The sequence below is a fragment of the Euprymna scolopes genome, chromosome 31, assembly GCF_053919585.1.
Source record: "Euprymna scolopes isolate OS-2025 chromosome 31, ASM5391958v1, whole genome shotgun sequence".
NCBI lineage: Eukaryota > Metazoa > Mollusca > Cephalopoda > Sepiida > Sepiolidae > Euprymna > Euprymna scolopes.
In genome coordinates, this window is record NC_136512.1 from 18,963,737 (window position 1) to 18,985,500 (window position 21,764).

The 21,764-nt window shown below is 36.2% G+C and overlaps 1 protein-coding gene across 1 annotated transcript in view; it reads right to left on the reverse strand.

Moving 5' to 3' along the window:
• LOC145255662 (uncharacterized) overlaps positions 1-21,764 on the reverse strand; it is a 586,940-nt gene that overhangs the window by 526,668 nt on the left and 38,508 nt on the right. The window lies entirely within an intron of this gene.

The window sequence follows — 21,764 nt, forward strand, 5'->3', positions numbered from 1 at the left end:
TTTTTAGAAAAAAAAATATTTTATTGTATTTTGAATTTTTTTTTTAAAAGTGTTTTCCGATTCAAGACATTTTGAAATATGGAAGATTCTAACGCAAAAAATTCTTTTTTTATTTTTGTAATTTCTTTTAGGTTGTTTTATTTTATCCTAGTATTTTTATGTTCATACATTGTTTTTTTGTTTGTCTTGCTATTGTTTTTTGTTTTTTTTTCTCGTCAAAGAGTTTCCTGATATTGGACATATACTAAAGTATGGGAGACTATAATGCTAATATTTGAGTTACATTTTCTGATTTGATATTCTATTTGTAGTACTTTGGCGTCAAGAAAATATTACTGTGTCCGTCAGCCCCTTTATTGTTATATATGTATATAGAACGTATATATATATATATTATATAGTTATATAAGTATACGTGTGTGTGTGTGTGTGTGTGTTTGTTATATAGAATGTATATATATTATAGTTATATAAGTATATGCATATATATTATATACGTATATGTGTGTGTATGTATGTATGTATGTACATTAAATGTAGATGTAGATGTATATATATATATATATATATATATATATATATATATATATATATATAATAGTTTTTCTTTTAATGTTTTTTTTTTTCAATTGTACTCTGGTCAATGGTGGAGGGGAGGTGGGGAGGGGGGGGGGCTATACCGATATTCACTTTTGATCCGGAGTTTTCGGATCCACGGCAAATCCACGCGAAAAGATATCCATACAATGGGGTTTTATGCGCGTACATACGTCCCTCTCTCGTTTGAAGTAGAACACAATAAGCGAACAGTAAAAGGGCGATGGGGAGGGAGGAGAAGAGAGAACGATGGGGAGGAGGATAAAGAGGGTAGAGTGAGGCAGGAGAGCTAAAACAATAACAGCAGCAGCATCGTTGTAAGAAATACTTCATCTTATTCATCCTCCAATCAAAAAAGCAAAAATTGGTCAGATTACAGTGGGACAACAATTAGTCGATGTCTAAAACTACCAGCTGCTGCTGGTGTCAAAAAAACTTCTTTGCGTTAATTTAAATACACTTGACTTTACAGCTCTACCTCCCACCACCACATACACAAACCCATTCCTACTCCTCCCATTCATACTCCTCCCCTTACTCCCACCCCTTCGTCTCTGGATGTTGCTGACGTCACGACCTGTTGTATATATACTGTAGACGCAACCGTTTTCGCTCGGCGTGTTTAACGACGCATGTTGTCGCTTTTTCTCATTGGATGTAAGCGATTTTTTTGCTTTAAGCCTTGAAATTAGCCAATTCTTATTCCCTTGTCTATCTATTAGTGACGGGACGATTCTCATATTTTGATCGATTCCTATACAATTTCCGATTCTGATTTAAAAAAAAAAAAAAATACGGTATTTTGTTTTCTTTCTACCTCACCTCTAACCTTTAAAATGACATGACGGTTTTCAGGTATGCTGACAACGAATATCATATTTAAATTTTGCGCAGGCAAGCGATTTTCTAGATATTAAACCGTTATTATCCAATAAAATCCCTTATGTTTTCACTGGCGGCCATGTTTTCCCCCCCAAAACCGAAAAGTACTAAAAAGCGTATGCATGTTACAAAATACCTCCATTCCCCATGTTAAGAATGGCGAACGTTATTGACATTTATTAAGTAATACATTGGAATTTAATGTCTTAATATACAGAAAACTACTGGTCTGCGCAAAATTTAAATGTGATATTTGTTTTCAGAATACCTGAAAATATTTAAAAGTCGTCAAAAGAAAATAAAAATTTACAAAAATTTGTGTATGTGAGTGGGGGAGGGGTGCAGATTACCGAAAAAAAAAAAAAAACGAAAAAACAAAAAACAAAGAACAAAGAACAAAAAAAAACAACAAAGAAAAAACTCAAACATGCATGAATTTTCATAAATGTGAAAATGCACTTCTGACTGTGACCTGTAGATTTAAGTTTAATTGGTAATTCATTTCATCATTAATATGCGCCGTGGAAAATTAAGTTGAAAAAAAATAAATAAATAAATAAAAGTAATAAATAAATAATAATAAAAAAATAGAATCGTTTGGGGTATCCAAAAATTAATTTTTTTTTTTTTTGCTATGAAAACTTGATTGATAATTTCCCAATTATTACTTTCCCACCTTTTCAATTTTCAGATTAAATATGTTTTTAACTACAGCTTTAGGTAATTACAGCTATTGAGCTTATAACTCCAATACTCCGAATAAAGTACCTTTAAATACATTTTACTAAGGCTTTGCTCATTTTTTTTTTTTTTTTTTTTACATAGGCGTCACCACTTATCAAGGCCGATAGGCCACTCAAGGATAAGGGTTAAAGAGTGTAGAGTAGTCAAAAGGACAATATAGTAATCGATAGTAATGGAAGTTCGGTAAATTTGTTAACTTAAGTGGAACGGCTCATCAGAAACTTGTTCACGTTGTTCTTGAAGACAACCATATTATAGGCAGCTGGAAAGCAGGAAGACGGAAGACGATTCCACAGGCGTGCAGTTCTAAGAAAGAAGCTTTGATCATGGAATCTATGTTTAGGTTTAGGCACAGATAAAGAGTGGGGAAAATTATTGATAATGTTTTCAGCTAGTCTAGTGTTTCTTGTGAAAGTTTGGCGAGGGGGGACCATAGATTGAAGCTCAGTCGAACACTTTCCATGAAAATAACGATAAAGGAGAGACAAACTCGCAACATCTACACCCTGTCTAATTATATATCTTAAGAGCAAATAGTTAATAATACATGTTTAAAAAACACTTTGAAAAGGAGTTAAAAACATTTAATCTGAAAATGGAACAATAAGTGGACAGTCCTTAATCCGCGGAATTTCGAAAAAAAAATACTTTCTCATAAGAGGGTAGGAATTAACAAAATGCGGGATCGGATTTTGCATACAAAATATAATATACTTTAGTTTTACCATCTTGGTAAATTTAATTGTAATATATATATATATATATATATATATATATATATATATATATATATATATAAAGCTGAACGTCTGTATGTGTCTGGTCACGAATAGGCTCCTATGTGGTTGACTATTATAGAAAACTGATCACATATGATAGATGTATCGAGACACAGAAATGGGCATGTTTGATCTGGCATAATGATGATTCATTAAAATTGTGGGGTCTGCGTACGCGCCTGGTCCACAAAGTATGGAAATAAAAAATTTAAAAATTAAAAAAAAAACGTTTACAAGTGTTTTTGATATAGATGCACTTAATAATACTTTGATAAGTATGTTTTAACTTAAATAGGAATGCTATAATAAAATTGTGGGGTCTGTGTCCGCGTCTGGCCTGCATAGAATGGAAATAGGCATAAACTTTAATAAAGACTTTTCATATCTATCTGCATAAGTATACTTTGATAATTATGTTTCAGTTTGAAGAAATATGGTATAATAAAATTATGTGGTGTTCGTTCGCGCCTGACCTCCATAGAATGGAAATATGTCACAAAGTTTAACAAGGTTTTTTTTAATATAGATCCACAGAATATTGTGATAAGTGTTTCAGTGTGAACAGGTATGGTATAATAAATTATGGGGTTTATCTATTTTATTTTTGCTTTCATCATATTTTGCTTTGGTTTTGATACCCCCAAATTCGAAGCTATCTCATCACAACCCTTCCTATCATCTATATATATATAAAAGCGAAAATGTATGTATGTATGTACGCTTTTCCTCGTTGTCCACAAAAGGCTTCTTTCAGAGAAGTGCTCGCTCGCTTCACAACTTCTTAAAACATTTTATATCATCTATAAATTGTAATATCTCACAGTTAACCACGGAGCTCGCCCGTCTATTTAATTTTATTGACTTTCAAACGTTAATTATTCCACATTTCCCCGCATCGGCACGCGTTACATTCGGTTTTCGGTATAAACAAAGCGAAACTCGACTCTAATCACTGGCAGAGAGCTAAGTAACGTTTAGTCAATGTCGACTTTGTCATATCAGACGGTAGCTTTCATTTCGAAACGAGGCGCTCCCCCTAATAAACAGGGAGTGGGTTTTTAAAAACAAACAAACCGATTTATTGACCTCATTAAAAATTGTCCCTTACAAAATGCTAACTGCTGAATAGCTATCGCCTCACGTCAATCAAAAACGCGCACCTGTTTTTTTTAACACTTTACTATTTTCCAACTGCGCGTCGTCAAGGCTTTTTTTTTTTTCACAGGCACCTGTTTTTTTTTTTCACATTTCGGGTTTTTTTCACACACACCTACAAACACCCGGGCAACTCCGGGTACCCCTCGCTAGTACTTTCATAAATCAGAGTCCATTTTCTGTAGGCTGTTTTTGAACCCAGTCAACGACGGGTACTTTTGCTAGTATATATATATTTTTTTTTTTTACATTTTCACCCCAAACAAGGCACATTGCCACTTTGGTGTAGGGGGCTACTATCAGGGGAAACATCTACTGGGGTACTATGTAGGGATTAGGGCAGCGAGATGTTGGTTCACATTGCACTTGAACTTATGCATGTCAGTACAGTTGGGGAAGCAGTGACCTGGAATGGAATTCCAAAGTCTAGCAGTTCTGGGGAAGAAACTACTGGAGTAGAAAGATCTTTTACATCTAGGGATCTCTACAGTGTGGGGGTGGGATTTTGCAGCTTGTCGGGTCTGTCGAGGGTGTTCCCGTCGTGGGGGCACAAGTGCTTGCAGTTCTTACTGTACTATATATATATATATATATATATATATACATACATACATACACACACACAGAAAAGACATGAAGCCATTTGATGTAAGAAGCTGACAAGAATGAAAGTCGATTATTGCAAAGCCAGAAGATGCCTATTGACCTTAGTCTTGAAAAAAACCAAAGCTGTATGTAGAAGGAAAACAAGGAGCAGGAAGAGAGTTCCACAACGTTGGAGTTTCTTGGAAAGAAGCTACTGAAATAGAACGCTGTATTACAATGAGATATAGCAACAACGAATTGATGAAGACCATGAGTCAAACAAGCCGGAACAAAGAAAACAGGGAACAGTTCAAACCCCTTAGCATATCTAATACCTATAAAGTTGAGTTTTTTTTCTCTCGCTCTGACACTGATATTAAAAGCCTACTTTTTCTATATAAAAATTATCAAGACAAACTTTTAAATATACTCAGTCATGGATATGTGAGCGACTACATTTTGCATATTCCTTTAAAAAAAAAAAAAAAAAAAAAAAAAAACGAGTGTTACGTAATTATTAATTTTATGGTTTCTTATTAAATGACTGGTTTGATTTGGATATTACGCTGAATGCTATTTATGCATAGTTTCTACATTCTGCATAACTGCACAGAATTTAAGATGAAAATGCTTTAGCACACGGAAATATTTTTATATATAAATATATATAAAAGTGAACTTGTCGATGTGTGCACAAAAAGTCTACCAAACTCCTCTCAGAATATTTAGTTGAAATTTGATATGTAGGATATTTGGACTTGTAGCACACTTCCGGTTTGGTTATTGTCAGTAAAAATTGTTAAATTGAAAACAAAAACGTTGACCGTGGTCTGGCATAAGTTAATTAACCTTTTGTTTTTTTGTTTAGTGCATATGCTAATTAAAAGTTGAAGTTTAAACCATATTTTTTTTTTTTTTTTTTGCAGTTCTTGTATTCTAATGAATTTAGGTCATACGCTAACGGACAGACTGAAGAGTTATAAAGTTTGGGTTTCGATCCTAACTGATGGCGCACAAGACACATTTTTTAACTTTTGAAAATCATTACTATATATTGCATGTAGTAGCCTTGCTGTTTTTTTTTTTTTTTTTTTTTTTTTTTTTTGAACAGCATCAGTGACCACGGCTATCCAAATTGTGGGGCCATGGTAATCTCAGGAAGACAAGTAAAGACGGTAGTTTCCCGTTGCTTTCCATCTTGAATCAGGTGTGTATCTCCCCCCCCCACGAGTTAAATGCGCCCCCAGATGCCAACCTGGAAATTTGTACGAGTTGATGTGGTACATACAAAGTCTAGCCTTACCAAATGGTCATCCATGGAGCAGGCTCATTTTTTCTTAACTTTAGGGATCTGATGAGAACCGGTGTGTAAACATAATTTTTTTTTTTTGTACGTAGGCATCACCACTTATCAAGGCCCAGAGGCCACTCGAGGATAAGGATTAAAAGCGTGTATAGTAGTCAATTGGACAATATAGTAATTGTTAAGTAATGGAAATTCGGTAAATTTGTTAATTTAAGTGGAACGGCTCATCAAGAACTTGTTTACATTGAACTTGAAGACAACCACGTTGTAGTCAGCTGGTAAGCAGGAAAACGAAAGACACCTCCCACAGGCGTGCAGTTCTAAGAAAGAAACTTTGTTCATGGAATCTCCGTTTTGGTTTAGGCACAGATACAGAGTGTGGAAAATTATTGATAGTGTTTTCAGTTAGACTAGTATTTCTTGTGAAAGTTTGGCGAGGGGGGACCATAGATTGGAGCTCAGACGAGCACTTGCCATGAAAAAAAAAACGATAAAGCAGAGACAGATTCACAGCATCTCTTCTGTGAGAAAGAGGTTGCAGGGAAGAGAAAAGGGCATCCCCTACTAGGCTACGAAGTCTATTTTGAACTATCAAGGCAGGATGAGTCCTTTCTAGCAGATCCTACCCAGATATGGCAACAGTACTCCATCCTTGGACGTACCTGGTTCTTATATAAGTAGAGAATTGTGTCATATTTTTGCTGGGATCAAAGTGTAGTACCTATTCCGGCAGATGCTGCAAGCAAAGACCATATGTGTAGGCAACCTCACATATAAGACCTTGGTCAATCTAGGGGCAACCCTTCATACCAATTGTCACTATCCAACTCCCCTACTCCCCGGGGAGTTGGTCCCCATTTCCCCTTCACTCCTCACTTTAAAAATCGGCCTTGTGCCTAATTTGCTCGGTGGGGGAGCAAATAAATACCATCTGTTCCGGCAGATACTGCACTTTGTGACCATTGCCCTTGTGGCAATTGGTTGTTGGTACATGTAGGGGCAACCCTATATGTACCATCCCCTTCCCTTCACCTCACATAAAAACCGACCTTGTGTCATATTTGGCTTATATGGGGAAGCAAATAAATACCTATTATATATTAGGTACAATATAATAATCAATAGAGAATTGGCTCTATAATAATAATAAATACGAAATCTGTATAAATTAAAATATAAAATTGAAGCATATTTTAAACCGGGCAATGCCGGATGACCTGCTAGTATAAATATAAAGTCGGGGATTAGTGGGGAGGATAAATATATTTTAGGCCTCTCTAAATTCCCCTTCATCATAAACTAATGAAACTATATCATCAGCATTGAATGAGATTAAAAGGGATTAGTGACGATTAAGGATTACAAAGGGGCATAAGTCTGTGCAAAGGAGGGTAAACATTTTCTTTACAGTCAGAAAAAAGAAATTATTAAACAACTAGCAGGGAGACCCAATGTTGTCTGGGATCGAATGATTATCAATGAATGTTTCACGCTCGCATATTTAATCCCATTGTCACTGGAATCGGTGAAATCGCCCATTTTCCAATCAAATCGATTGCTTGCTTGCTCTAGTCGCGGTGTACTGAGACGAAGCTTCACATGTCTTCCCACAGTGATTTAGTCTACAATACATTGTTGTCTACATTGCACTGTAGAAAACGTACTGCTGATTTTATAAAAAAAATTTTTTTATATATAATGGTTGAATAATATGAAAAAGACGAGTATTATGGTGCAATTGTGGTCTAAATAGACGCATTCATTTCAAAAAGCAACCCCCTCAAACGAACATGAGGAGGCAGTAGCGGGTATCTTTATTAACACAAATGTATAAACATTAATTAGGGTTCCCCATTATAAGTGACCATCTCCGTGTAATGCATAATAAATAACTGTATGTTAGTTATCATTTATAGTGAGAAAATTGTTTTAAGTATTCTATTTAAGATTGTTATTTAAAGTTGATTTATATTTATAATATATTTAATTTCATTTATTTTGGATTATTATTACCGACATCGATTTTTTTAGAAACTGGTTTAGAGTTATTTCTCCTTGGCATCAATTCGTGTGCTGTATGTGTGTGTTCGTATATCCGCTAAAAACATTCGTCAGCCACATCGGACTGGGTCAAAACCGGTACCATCTGAAAGTGTGATCCTTTGGGCACATAATATTTGAAAATTAGAAAAAGATTAATTATGTTATGGGCAGCTGAACCATTTCTTGCAATAGGGGTCACTTTTCACAACACCATTTTTGCAAGTTACGTACGCGTTTATGTTTATAAACATCATTTTTTCAGGGTCATGACGTCATAAGTTGTAGATCAGTGGGCAAAAGCGTTTGCCAATTACCTTTTTCCCCGTTTCAGCTTCGAGCCTGCATACCACGGCTATTTTTTTGTGGTTGTACAGGCACTTACTGCTATTTTGATTGAAAAAAAAGTCGTTTTGATTCATTTTCGGTGGTCCGTTCTTTTCTGGGAGTTGCTCAATATCCTTAGTATAGCAGCTCTGTCCAAACTGAATTTCATGTCCACCCTGCAATGCCGAGTATCTATGCTAGTATATATATATGGATAACAATGCATAATGTTGGTGTGAGTGAGCTATGTAACCCATAAAAACCTCTCCTTTCCCATAGTGAAGTTATCATGGCAAGTTCGGTAGTTCTACATCAAACGGTATGAGCGTGCATAGGGTTCCTATTTATAATTGCCACCCCTGAGGCCCCTACCCCATTGGTGAGGGTGAGCGGTGTCACCTGTCAAACCCTCCCCCCACCTTATGGCGATTTATCTTGCCATATCTGATAACTATAAGTTTAAATCAAATGGCGTTAGTGTACACAGGGATTCCTGTTATAAGTGATCCCCCCCCCCCGTTGGTGGGGGTTGAGCAGTGTAACCCGCCAAAATCTTTCCTTTCCCTTCCCATGGTGGGTTATCCAGACAAATTTTGTAGCTCTATGTGAAACGGGGTGTGAGCGTGCAGAGGGTTTTTCCCATAGGGCCCTGTCCCCATTCGTGTGGTGAGGGGGGTGGTAACGTTATTATACCCAGTTTGCTCCTTGATACCTTTTCTATCATTTTTTTTATGGTCAGTTTATATAATAGTAAACCGTAAATGAGCCTATTCATGTATAGACAGACAAACACACAGACTTGAGCTTTTATATATAACTCGGATCAGCTTGCTTGCTTGGGCGTTTAAACAGTCCATCCGGTTTCTAACTTCCGGTTTCAAAAAATTCGTCTACTTACCTATTTCATGGCCGCCCGGTCTTAAGTCCTATATTAAAAGCCACTGCTGCTATTCAAAGCATACACAGGGTCAACAATATATATTTTTATTTTAACTTATTTTAACGTGTTTTCCTTACATTTGGTTTTGTTTTATAAAAGTTTTGACAGAATTAAATTTGCTTTTTAGATCTTCCATTTGTGTACCTTCGGGAAGATAAACGAAAACGTCATCGATGTATCTGAAATATTCTATGTTTACCGGTAATCTAAATTTGAATGATCCCGATTCTAAAAATTCTAGGAATAAACAAGATAATACCCCACTACTTAGACTTACCTTTTTCCCCCTAATGCAATAATACAGACTAGCGGGACCTGTAGAAATTCCACAGGGGAATCGTTCATATGTAATATAGAAATGTTGCCTTTCTGTAGATGTTCAGTGTAAATGGAGACGGCCTGATATTATTGTAGCTCTTTTGTTTAAACTGCAAAAGTATTTATCTAAATTAGCAGGGACGCCCGGCATAGCCAGGTCGTAAAATACGCTTAAATATATTTTAATTCTTGCAGATTTCGTATATATTATTAAAGAGTTAATGTTCTATCGATTTTTATATGTTATAAAGTTGTGATTTTAAAAATAAAAAAAATATATCCATATGACTTGAGTGTATTAGCTTGAATCGAAACTGAAATCAAAACTTATGAAATAAATATGTATAACTTGAATTCCTTCAGCCATAATCAAAACCGAAACCAAAACTTATGAAGAATTCCATGTAAAATTATTTATGACAAGAAATAGAAGAACATAACAATTAAACGACCCGGTTGTAAGCGTGACACACAAAAGAACATACACGCTATCGTATTAATATATATGTATCACCGATATGACTTATTTCCAATTCAACAATACTTTTTTTTTTTTTTTTTTTTTACATAGGCATAACCACTTACCAAGACTCAGAGGCCACTCGAGGATAAGGGTTAAAGAGTGTATAGTAGTCAATTGGACAACATAGTAATCGTTAGTAATGGAAATTCGGTAAATTTGTTAACAAGTGGAACGGCTCATCAAGAACTTGTTTACGTTGGACTTGAAGACAACCATATTGTAGGCAACTGGAAAGCAGGAAAACGGAAGACAATTCCAAAAAATAATGCATTCAAAGCAAACAAAAGTTTGGTCTTCCTATGAGGAACCCTCTTAGTGGGCTACGATCTTGTTTATTCATAGAATTTATTCTTGAATAGCGGAAGCCCACTAAACAGCCCATCAGAGTAACAAGTGTATTGCTCAGAAAACGAGGAGAAAGTTTGTTTTCCTTAGAATAGATAAGAACAAAATGGTGATAATTTGATATACAGGGTACTGAGATTTGGGAAAATCTTTGTGATACGTTTTTGGCCATAAATTTGGCTGTGAAGGGGTGAAAGTTCAACGATTTGACCTTTGAGAACTCTACCAAACTCCTCCGCCAATTTTGGGTATAAACAATTTAAATTTTAGATATAGGTTCCCTGGACATGGATCAAACTTAGTAACTTGATTTGATAACCCAAAACAATAAATGTAAAGGGGTCAAAGTTTAAAAAAATTGACAGCTTTTTTTTTTTTTTTTTTTTTTTTTTTTTTTTTGCTCAACATACACCTCCAAACACCCGGGCAACACCGGACTGAAATGCTAGTAAATAATAATTTACTTGTTGTATTTTGAACAATGATATTATTCATAAAACTCCCCATGTTTTTCTATCTCTAATTTCAACCTGCATCTCCTCCGAGACAAGATCGCAGAGCAGCATGAGGCAGGTCAAATGAATGCATTATTTTTGTGAACTGTTGTTTTACCCTTGGGCTACGATGGTATTTTTTTTTACACACATTGCCTGCGATGAGGGTGAATTTTTTTCACATCACATAAAATCAAGTCTAGGTTCTTTGAAAAAAATTTTTTATCAAAAATCAATACATTCAAATATGGGTTTCATTCATTGATACAGATAGGGCAAAGAAGAATTCCGTAGTCATTGAAGACATCATTGTTGCAGTTTGTAATAGTAAAAACTAGGTGTTTAAAAAATTAACAGCCAGCGTAGGCTAGGGGTTATAAAAATAGCTACTAAAGGGGAGTAACACTGAATTGTAAAAATTGCTACAAGGGGTCAAAATAAAAGAATTGGAACTTTTGAGACCTAAATAGACTTAAAGTGATCTTTTACGCGTACACAAATATACGTTTACATGTTAAAGTCGATTAATTTTTAATTTTTCTTATCCGTCTAACGATAGATCAAGCAGTAATGACTAAGGCTGAAGGGATCAATGTTTTGGTTTCGATTCTCACTGATGACACCCAAGTCATTTTTTTTTTTAACTTTTGAAAACACTGGGCACAATATAATAATTAAAATATTATTGGCTCTATAATAATAAATACGAAATCTGTATAAATTATATATTAAGCGTCTTTTATGACCAGGCAACATTGAGTGCCCTGCAAGTGTGTGTGTGTGTGTATTCCAGGTAGAAAAATATCCAAAAATTAAGAATAATTGAATTTCAACAAGGGTCGTTGAAAGTGCTCAATCAAAGAGAGCAAATCATTTTTTTTTTTATTATTCTTTACGTAAATACAGCCATAACTTGCTATGATGTGCGGACCGTTTTAATCATATTTGATTTCATCAGGCAAGAAAAATTAAAATACAAAAATTAAAAAGGTTCCAGACCTTTCCAAATTATGAGGAGAGAAAAAATGCCATAACTAGCATGAAGCAAAATTAAAGTTAATTCATTACCCACACAGCAGCAGCCATATAGCGCAATGGTCCATCTCGCCGACTGTTTTGTTATATCGCGATTTGCTTATATGTTATTTGTTTTTGTCGATACGTTTTGAATGAATTCAATTATTTATGAAATACAAGTTGGGAATAATTTTCCCTTTAACCACTTTGGTACCCCCACATGGGGAGCGATATATATATATATATATTGTTTTTAAAATATAATTATCCACTGACACGTGTTTCGTCGTCTACAATTCATCAGATAGGCTGAATATATATATATATATATATATATATATATACGAAACAGTTTTTCATGGCAGATAACTGAAGTTCATAAAATAAGACTAGCGGTAAATTCTTGGAAACAAGCTATTTGTAAGAAATTAAATTACAAGAAAAGGAATTTTTCAAAAAAGGACTTGGAATTACAAATTTTTTTTTTTAAATAGTTCTAAAGATTGCATAACTTCCAACACACACATCCTCACCTACATATATGGATGTGGATACTCAGAAAAAAACAAAAGATTGAATCAATCATCAAGTCCTCTCACTCCCCTCGCAGCACCGTGTTACTTAAATACAGACACAGCACTGCACTGAATGTGTTGCTGTCAAAAAATAAAGATCCAATGGAAAACATGTTACTGCATTGAATACGGTGCCGCTGAAGAAAAGTATACCATGCAATAAAGTTCCAGTTGCAAGCACGTAAATTAGAACCACAACAGCAGAGAAAAGAGATCTGAAATATCCAATATTCACTTGGTTGACATGCTAGGGTCTATCATACTTGATTGTTTACCTATATTGGAGTTCAACAAATCCTGAAGCAGATCCCACGATACCATTTTATCCCTTTGGTTAAAACGAAAACATTATTTATTTATTTATTTATTATTTTTTTTTTTTTACATGGGGGTCACCACTTATCAAGGCCCGAAGGCCACTCAGGGATAAGGGTTATTGCGTGTACAGTAATTAATGAGATAGTATTGTAGTAATCATTAGTATTGGCGGGTTTTGATAGAGTGTCTTAAGGGGGCGGTTTGTCAGGAGTTTGTTTATGTTGGACTTGAAGACGTCCAAGTTGTAGTCAGGTGGGAAACAGGCAAGCGGCAGAGAGTTCCACTGGCGTGCAGTTCTAAGAAAGAAGCTTTGCTCATGGAGTCTACGTTCAGATTTAGGCACCGATAAAGAGTGGGGAAAATTATTGACAGTAATTTCAGCCAGACGGGGGTTTCTCGTGAAAGACTGGCGAGGGGGGGGGACGAGGGATTGGAGCTCAGACGAGCACCTGCCATGGAAATAACGATAAAACAAAGACAGGCTCGCAACGTCTCTTCTGTGGGAGAGAGGCTGCAGGGAAGAGAAAAGGACATCCCCCACTAAACCACAGTCTATTTTGTACTCTGTCAAGGCAAAATAGGCTGTTTTTAGCAACTCCTGCCCAGATGTGGCAGCAGTACTCCATCCTTGGACGTACTTGGCTTTTATACAGATAGAGAATTGCATCAGTAGTGAGATATCTTCATAGTTGTTGTTTCACCATGTTTCGGCCAACTTATCCTCTGGCCTTCTTCAGGTGATTAACCGCAACGGGATAGGAATGCTGAGTCTTGTAGCTTATCCACAATAATTACTGCCTTCCATAGCTATTGTTGTCTCACCACGTTTTGGCCAATCCTCTGGCTTGCTTTTGCATAGGATTGAAACTGCTATCTTCAGACAATGCTTACCTGGAATGGTAAAAACTCAATGCCTCTATCCACTGCGCCACGGGCTCCAAAGGGCAAAAAAAGAAAATAATATATAAACATATTATCTAAATAATTTCCTTATTGTGTAACATTACACGCATACACACGCATTAACATACATAGACACCTGGAACCCAACACGTAGCAGTGTACATCACACAAAACAGAACAATAACTTGACTCATTTTCTTTTATAACGACATTTCCTCATGTGACTTCTCATTATGGTTGTGACGTCACCCATGTCTCTAACGTGATCGTCTTCTCTGATGCCTGTCCTCTCGGACGTCTCTATCTCTCCGTTTTATAGTCTTTTCCTTTTTTTCCTTACTGTGATCTCATTTCGCTCATGGCTCGGTATTTGCATTTGTTTACGCTCTGTTACAATCGAGGCTTCCCAAAACCCTTGTATGAGTTTGTGACTTTTTTTTTTTTTTTTTTTTTTTTTTACAGTGATCACCACTTATCAAGGCCCGGAAGCCACTCAGGGATAAGGGTTATTGCAAGTACATTAAATTAGTGAGGAGATTTGCTGAAGTGTTTACTTAAGGGGGCGGTTCATTAGGAATTTGTTAACATTGGACTTGAAGACATCCAAGTTGTAGTCCGGAGGGAAGCAGGCAGACGGAACAGAGTTCCACAGGCGTGCAGTTCTAAGAAAGAAGCTTTGTTCATGGAATCCGCGTTTTGATTTAGGCACAGATATAGAGCAAATGTATGTGGACGTCTGGTGCAAATGCATACCCCACGATATTGCTTCAGCTTTGTTTAGACTGAAACATGTTTGTATATGTATGATGGTTAATGTAACTCAAAAATATATTTTATTTTACGAACCATGATAAGAGTTTGTGACATTCTTTACATTCCATCGATATCTGGCTTGAGTGCACCCCCCCCCATCCACAATATTATTGTACCACCTTTGTTTAAACTAAGAAATACTTGTCTACGGATGCTGGTTAATGGGAATCTATCTTCAAAACCATTGAAAGAGTTTGTAACATTTCAATTTTATGGACATCTGAGGCGAACGCAGACCCCACAATATTATTGTGACATCTTTGGACAGGACATCTGCAAAGTGTATTAAAATTCGAGTTTCATGTTGTACAATTTGGAACGATAAAATTGTCGCCACAGAAAAGATGACATGATTCCATTTCCGTTTGATGAAAACCGGTTTTCTTTTTTTTATGTAGACCATGTACTAGTTGGCTAATTGTGTACAAATACCAAGAGTGATAGGAACATTCTATCATGTCTGAAAGTGACAGAATGTTCAATGAGTGAGATCGGAGACGAGCCGCTGTACAACTCATGCTCTCTACCGATCTAAGTTATGACAACAGGACCATTGCCAGCACCTTAAAAATACAAATCTGGACAGTTAAACACTTGAGGGCACAGCTCAATGCATTGGACAACCTGCGGTTATAGCCATTGGTGTCGTTTCAAGTGAAGTACCCATCATGCCGCCTCACGTCTTCTAAGTCAGTTTGAAAGTCAACACCAAAGTGCACCTGGATGTGCTGAAAAGTGTGGTGATCCCCTGTTGCAATCAGGTAGCCGCTGAGTGTGGCAGCAGGATTCGGTACAGGCCCACAAGTCTAAAGAGACCCAAGTTTGGCTTAGAAGAAGGCTATGACTTTGTACCCTTTCTTTCACTGCACCTCACCCCATCCTCCCAACTTGGACCCACTAGACTACTTCGTTTGGTCATACATTGAGAACATCACCAACATGACCTCCCACAACACCAAAGTTAGCCTGACCGCCGCCATCCGCAGAGTATTTGCCAAGCTCCTGCCAGTGCTGTGGAAAAAGAATGCTCCCATTTCAGGACCCGTATCTATGTGATGATTGAGGTAGAAGGCGGCTACATTGAATACATGTCAGCTCTACTACATAATCGGTTTACTCAAATTGATTTTTTCAATAAAATGTTTTAAATACAGCTGTAGCGTGGTTTTCTTTAGGGCGACAATTTTATCATTTTACCCTGCACACAAATGCGTCAGCAAATAAATTTTTTTTTTGGAAAAATATACCATTTGCAATGCATCCTCATCGATGCCTTAATCCAATCTTTTAAAAAGTGTGTGTGTGTGGGGGGGGGGGGTGATAATACACACATGAAGATGAAACCACTTTGACGTAATATTATCAAGATTATCACCCTCAGTTAAATCACCCCAATCAGATATCGTTAGTCATAAAGAATCCGTTTGCCTCCCAACATGACAAGACGAAAAAGAGTAAAACAGGCACAGAGATGCGATATTCCGGCGATGGAACAGAGGTTGAAGCTTTGCAGACAATGAGAGACCTATTAGATTTGAGACTTTTTTTTTTTTTTTGAGCTTGTCTAAGAGTAAGAGACTAATGGTAGATGCACCGGTATTGATGTGGTAACAGCACGCCATGCATGGACAAATTATGGCTTTGTAAATATATAATCTATCTTTAAAACCCTTGTAAAAGTTTGTTTGTTCTTTTTTACATGGGGGGGGGTCACCACTTATCAAGGCCCGAAGGCCACTCAGGGATAAGGGTTATTGCGTGTACAGTAATCAATGAGATAGTATTGTAGTAATCATTAGTATTAGGGGTTTTGATAGAGTGTCTTACTTAAGGGGGTGGTTTGTCAGGAGTTTGTTTATGTTGGACTTGAAGACGTCCAATTTGTAGTCAGGTGGGAAGCAGGCAAGCGGCAGAGAGTTCCACTGGCATACAGTTCTAAGAGAAAGAAGCTTTGCTCATGGAATCTACGTTTGGATTTAGACACAGATAAAAAGTGGGGAAAATTATTGACAGTAGTTTCAGCCAGACGGGTGTTTCGTGAAAGATTGGCGAGGGGGGGGGCGAGGGATTGGAGCTCAGACGAGCACCTGCCATGGAAATAACGATAAAACAAAGACAGGCTCGCAACGTCTCTTCTGTGGGAGAGAGGCTGCAGGGAAGAGAAAAGGACATCCCCCACTAAACCACGAAGTCTATTTTGTACTCTGTCAAGGCAGAATAGGCTGTTTTTAGCAGCTCCTGCCCAGAATGTGGTAGCAGTACTCCATCCTTGGACATACTTGGCTTTTATACAGATAGAGAATTGCATCAGTAGTGAGATATTTTCATTCTAGGGACATCCAGTGCAAATACAGACCTTACAATATTATTACATCTGTGTACAGAACAGATACTACACTTTAACTTCTCTTTTTCTAAAAGTATATAATATATAAAGAATTGGTAAAGTTGTTAGAAGCATCATCATGAAAGCTTAAAACTTTGAATAAACAGGCAAACTGTTTTGAAGCACCTTAAGATGCAAATATTTTATAAAAAGTAAAGATCATTCAAATTGTCTTAGGGTTTTTTTTTTCCTTCTTTTAAAACATGAGATATTCCTTATTAATTTTCCTATTTACAATGCCTCCCCACGGGACAGAGTTAGACACCAGGGTCGTTTTTTAACGTGGAGAAAAGGTTGGTTGGTTGGTTGTTTTTGTTTTACGGCATATCAACCCTTTGTGGGTTATTTAATGCCGAATCCAAAGATTTAAGAAAAAATTTTTAATAGAATATATTTGTTGTTTTCAAGTCGGTTTCTATTTAACCCATAGTTGGAACCCTAACAGGTACTACCACTCCGGGTCAGAGTGGACCTGGGAACAATGGTAATTAAAGGGTGGCTCCACACTCCCCAAAGCCCGCAAGCTGGGGCCTCACCACTGGATATAGTTTAAGGTCATATCTAGGACCCCCATTGAGGGACTTTTACCCTCTACAGGGGGGCAGTCGGTGTATTCTAATGCCCCACCGACAGGGCCGTGGAGAAAAGGAACAAAAATAAAAATTGTCTCGGTCGTGAAGGATTTCTCCTCCACTGACAGAACAAGAAATTGAAGTGCAGCATCTGAAGAACAGATGGTATTTATTTGCTCTCCCACCGAGAAAATTAGGCACAAGGCCGATTTTTAATGTGAGGAGTGAAGGGAGGGGGAAGGGAAAAAGGGGACCAGCTCCCGAGAGGTGGGAAATGGGAGCTGGTTAATGGTCAGGCATGTGGGGTTGCCCCCACATCTGGTCTTTGCTAGTCATAGCTAGTCATAGCTTGCAGCATCTGCCGGAACAGATGCTACACTTTGATCTTGACCAAAAGGCTAAAATATGTATATGTCTTATTAATTTTGGATAATAACATATCCTTCATCGGAGAATGAAAGAGTTAATTTGTTTGTTTGTTTTTTATTTCTCGTAAATAAAATGTCTTCATGTCGTGACTATTTTGATGTTAACGCACACGATATTTGTTAGAACTCTTCGCTGAGCTTTTAGTCACATATTTGTCCTAACGTTAAAATAATTTGTAAAGCCCTTAGAAGCCTCATCATTAAAACGACAACAATCTAAAAACTTAACAGAAACTGTTTTCAAAACATTTTAAGATGCAAATATTTTATTAAAAAGAAAAAAATTGAATTTTTTTTTTTTTAAACTAAATATTTACATGTTTTCAAAGCAGTTTGTCTGTTTATTTAAAATTTTTAAATTATCAATAAAATATACATTTTAACAAATTAAGCACAAGGTCATTAAAAGTGTGAAGAAAAACACTACACGTTGTTCCTAGCCCGAAGGTCAAAAAAGTGTATTTCAGTTAAAGTACTAGGACTTATACTTTGGATTTTAGGACATACGGTCAAAGAGTATGCCACAGGCATGGCCAAACCTGTGCACGTTCACTGCTTTATCATTATTATTATTTTTTTTTTTTTGCTTTCATTTTGAGGAGTTTTAAGCAGGCAGTTTTTGCATTGTCCTAAATGTAGTAAGGGTGTTTCTAATGAGGGGCCCCCACTTTACGGGGGCTCAAGAAGGAAGGGCACTTGTGAGTTTGGTTTAATCTTTAGAAATGGGAAGCAACACCAAAAGCTATTAATACCTACTGATATTTAACTTCCTCCCCATTAAGAAAATTGGTGACACAAGGTCATTTATAATGTTTGGGCTGGGGTAGCACTTTGCAATGGCCAGGCCTTGTTCCATAAATAACAACATACCCTTCGACACACCCACGCAAGAGTGCGTGGGAATGGATACATTTTCTTGAAATAAGTATTAAGGCCAAGTGGAATTAGCATCTATTAACATATGTGTGTAGAACTGTATTAAACCATCAGCCAAAAAATATTCGCCATCTAGTGGCGATTAAATATAGCGCTAAGTATTGAACATGCATAACTTTACATTGCAACAGATTTTACAGCATCTATTGCACTTTAAAAATTAACAGTTTGCAGTCAACTGAAATCCATTGAAAATTAATAATTTAGTAATTTACCATTTTTTAATTAAATCAATTCAATCAATTAGGACAAATATATTTGTGTGTGTGTGAGTTCGTTCCTTATAGATTCCGAAATGACTGAACAGTTTTTTTTTTGTTGTTTTTTTTAATTTACAGAACTTTAGTGTATAAGTCTGGAAGTGATCTTTAAGTTTTGTCTCAGAAATACCCACGATAATTATCGTTAATCGAAACCGTTATTTTAATTTATCTATCATCGGTAAAGCCATTGTTTCCATGTCGTCGCTTAGCAACAACGATAGAATAACAGGCCGTGAAAATTCTATTGTGGGTAAGTTGATAGCGTATTTATTTATTTATTTAGTTTTTGCATTTTTAATCAAAATATTATATTTGAGCCTATTTTACGACCAGAAAAAACCGGGTGACCTGCTAGTATATATATGTCTGTGGAAATTTTTTTTTTTTTTTTAAATTATATTTCACCTTTTATTTATACCAATCCTTAATTTGTGAAGCTCAATGTAATTTCAAAACAAATAAATAAATAACAAAAGTCTATATTCCAAAGTTCATGATGTTGACCATCTTATAATCTATTCCTAATTGATTGATAGTATAAAAAAAGGGGGTTATCATTCCCACTTACCTCCCTTTAATACACTAACAATCTAAAAATAGGGTCTGTCTAATTAACCAATCAGGGACCCCCGTTTATCGGGTTCGCTTTTAGAACAATAGTCTCTTCCTCTTTTAACCACAGCTCGTCCATGAAGCAACAGGTAGGAAAATTCCTCTCCTAAAATGTTGTGTCTATACGAACATTACAAGAGCCGTCTAATTCTTTGGACGTAAAAGAACTTTATAGTTGGACTTTCTCCAAAGCCGCAAACACAATAAGTTTTGCAAAACTTGTAAATTTTATTGTTTTAATAATTAATACAATTTTTTCTATATCCTGTTTTGTGTCATTAGTGAATCCCCTTTGTTTCAGTCTCCTCCAACGAACTTTGCGGCAATTTTCGGACTACAACCTCCATTTTGCCAGTAATTGCTTTAATAGTTGTTATTTCTTCAGAGGAGTTCAGAGCAGAACAGATTTATTGATTGATATAATAATTAAATGAATGATTTTGTGCTACGAACCAGGTACTGTCAAGAATTGTGCATGTCAACGTACTGAGGAAAATAAACGGTAAGATGGTCAACATCTTGAAATTTGGATTCTAGACTTTTGTCATTTATTTGTTATAGGGTGACCCCCCAAAAAACAGAGGACAGTCAATTGTTTTTCTGAGCATTTTACAGTCAACGGAGAAAAAACGGCAAAAGACCCTAGTGTTTTGATGTGATGTTTTGAATATAATAAACTAGTTATGACCAAAGTTTCATTTCATTCAGACAAAACACTAAGAAACGGGGCCTAATTAGAGTTGGGGCCCGTTTTTTTTTTTGGGGGGGGGTCACCCTGTATATATATATATATATATATATATATATATACACACACACACATTACAGAAATGAATAGATACTAAGACAAACATTTTTCCTAAGATTAATATATGCTTATTTATATTTACAGATAAGACTAGTGCTGAAATAACAGAGCATCCCATGAAAATTACATCTAACAGCCTTAAAGCATATCACGAACCAAAGGAGCATCGGACCGTCAGAATTTCTGTGAGGACGAATCGTGAGTCAACATAAAGATGGTATAAGTTAAAGCAAAAAAGCAGGAAATCTTTCAATACTCATTTCTACTGTTAATAAAGTGATCGTACAATTCACGCAAGAGAACAAAGAGTGCACAAAACCTCATCCAGGTCGCCCCGGGCCTCTGAAAGAACCTTGCGTCTTGTGAAAAGAAATGTTGAAGCTCCTCGGTGCAAAGCCTCTGACATTGCAACACAAGCTGGTGTCGGTCCTAGAACAGCTGCCAGGTATCTTCACAAGTTGGGCTATTATGGTAAAGCTGTGAAAAGGAAACCTCTTCATCATCCTGCCAATATCAAGTACAGAAAAGATCCCCGAGATCCTTTAAGATGGGCGCGGTGAAAGACTAAAAGCTTCTAGTAAGAGTACTAGATGTTTCTCAACCCATTTCCTTTGGGATTCACAATTCATTCGATCTTTGTTTTCAAACTACTTATTCATAACACGATCTGCAATGTGAACTATTTACGCATGCGCATTCGTGAAACAGTTAAAAATTTGATGACTTACACGAACCAATTTTTTCCAATTTTGAACCTCTAGCCGTCCTTTTTTCCAGATAAAAACAGATTAAAAAGTTTTCCACATGTCTGAATATCCTAGATACTAGTGATGGGACGATTCCAATATTTTTCCGATTCCGATACAATTACCAATTCTGTACTAAATTCACGATTCCGATACAATTACCGATTCTGATTCTTTATAAATCTCTAAATATTTTACTATAAAATTGTTGGGTTTTTTTTTTTTTTGTCCCGATTACTGTAAAAACACATCTAAAATGTGCATATATTTTCTCAAACGTAAAAAAACACTTGTGAGGGGGTGATCTATACATTTTAGTCTTACTGGAAGTTTAAAATCAATAAATATTTAT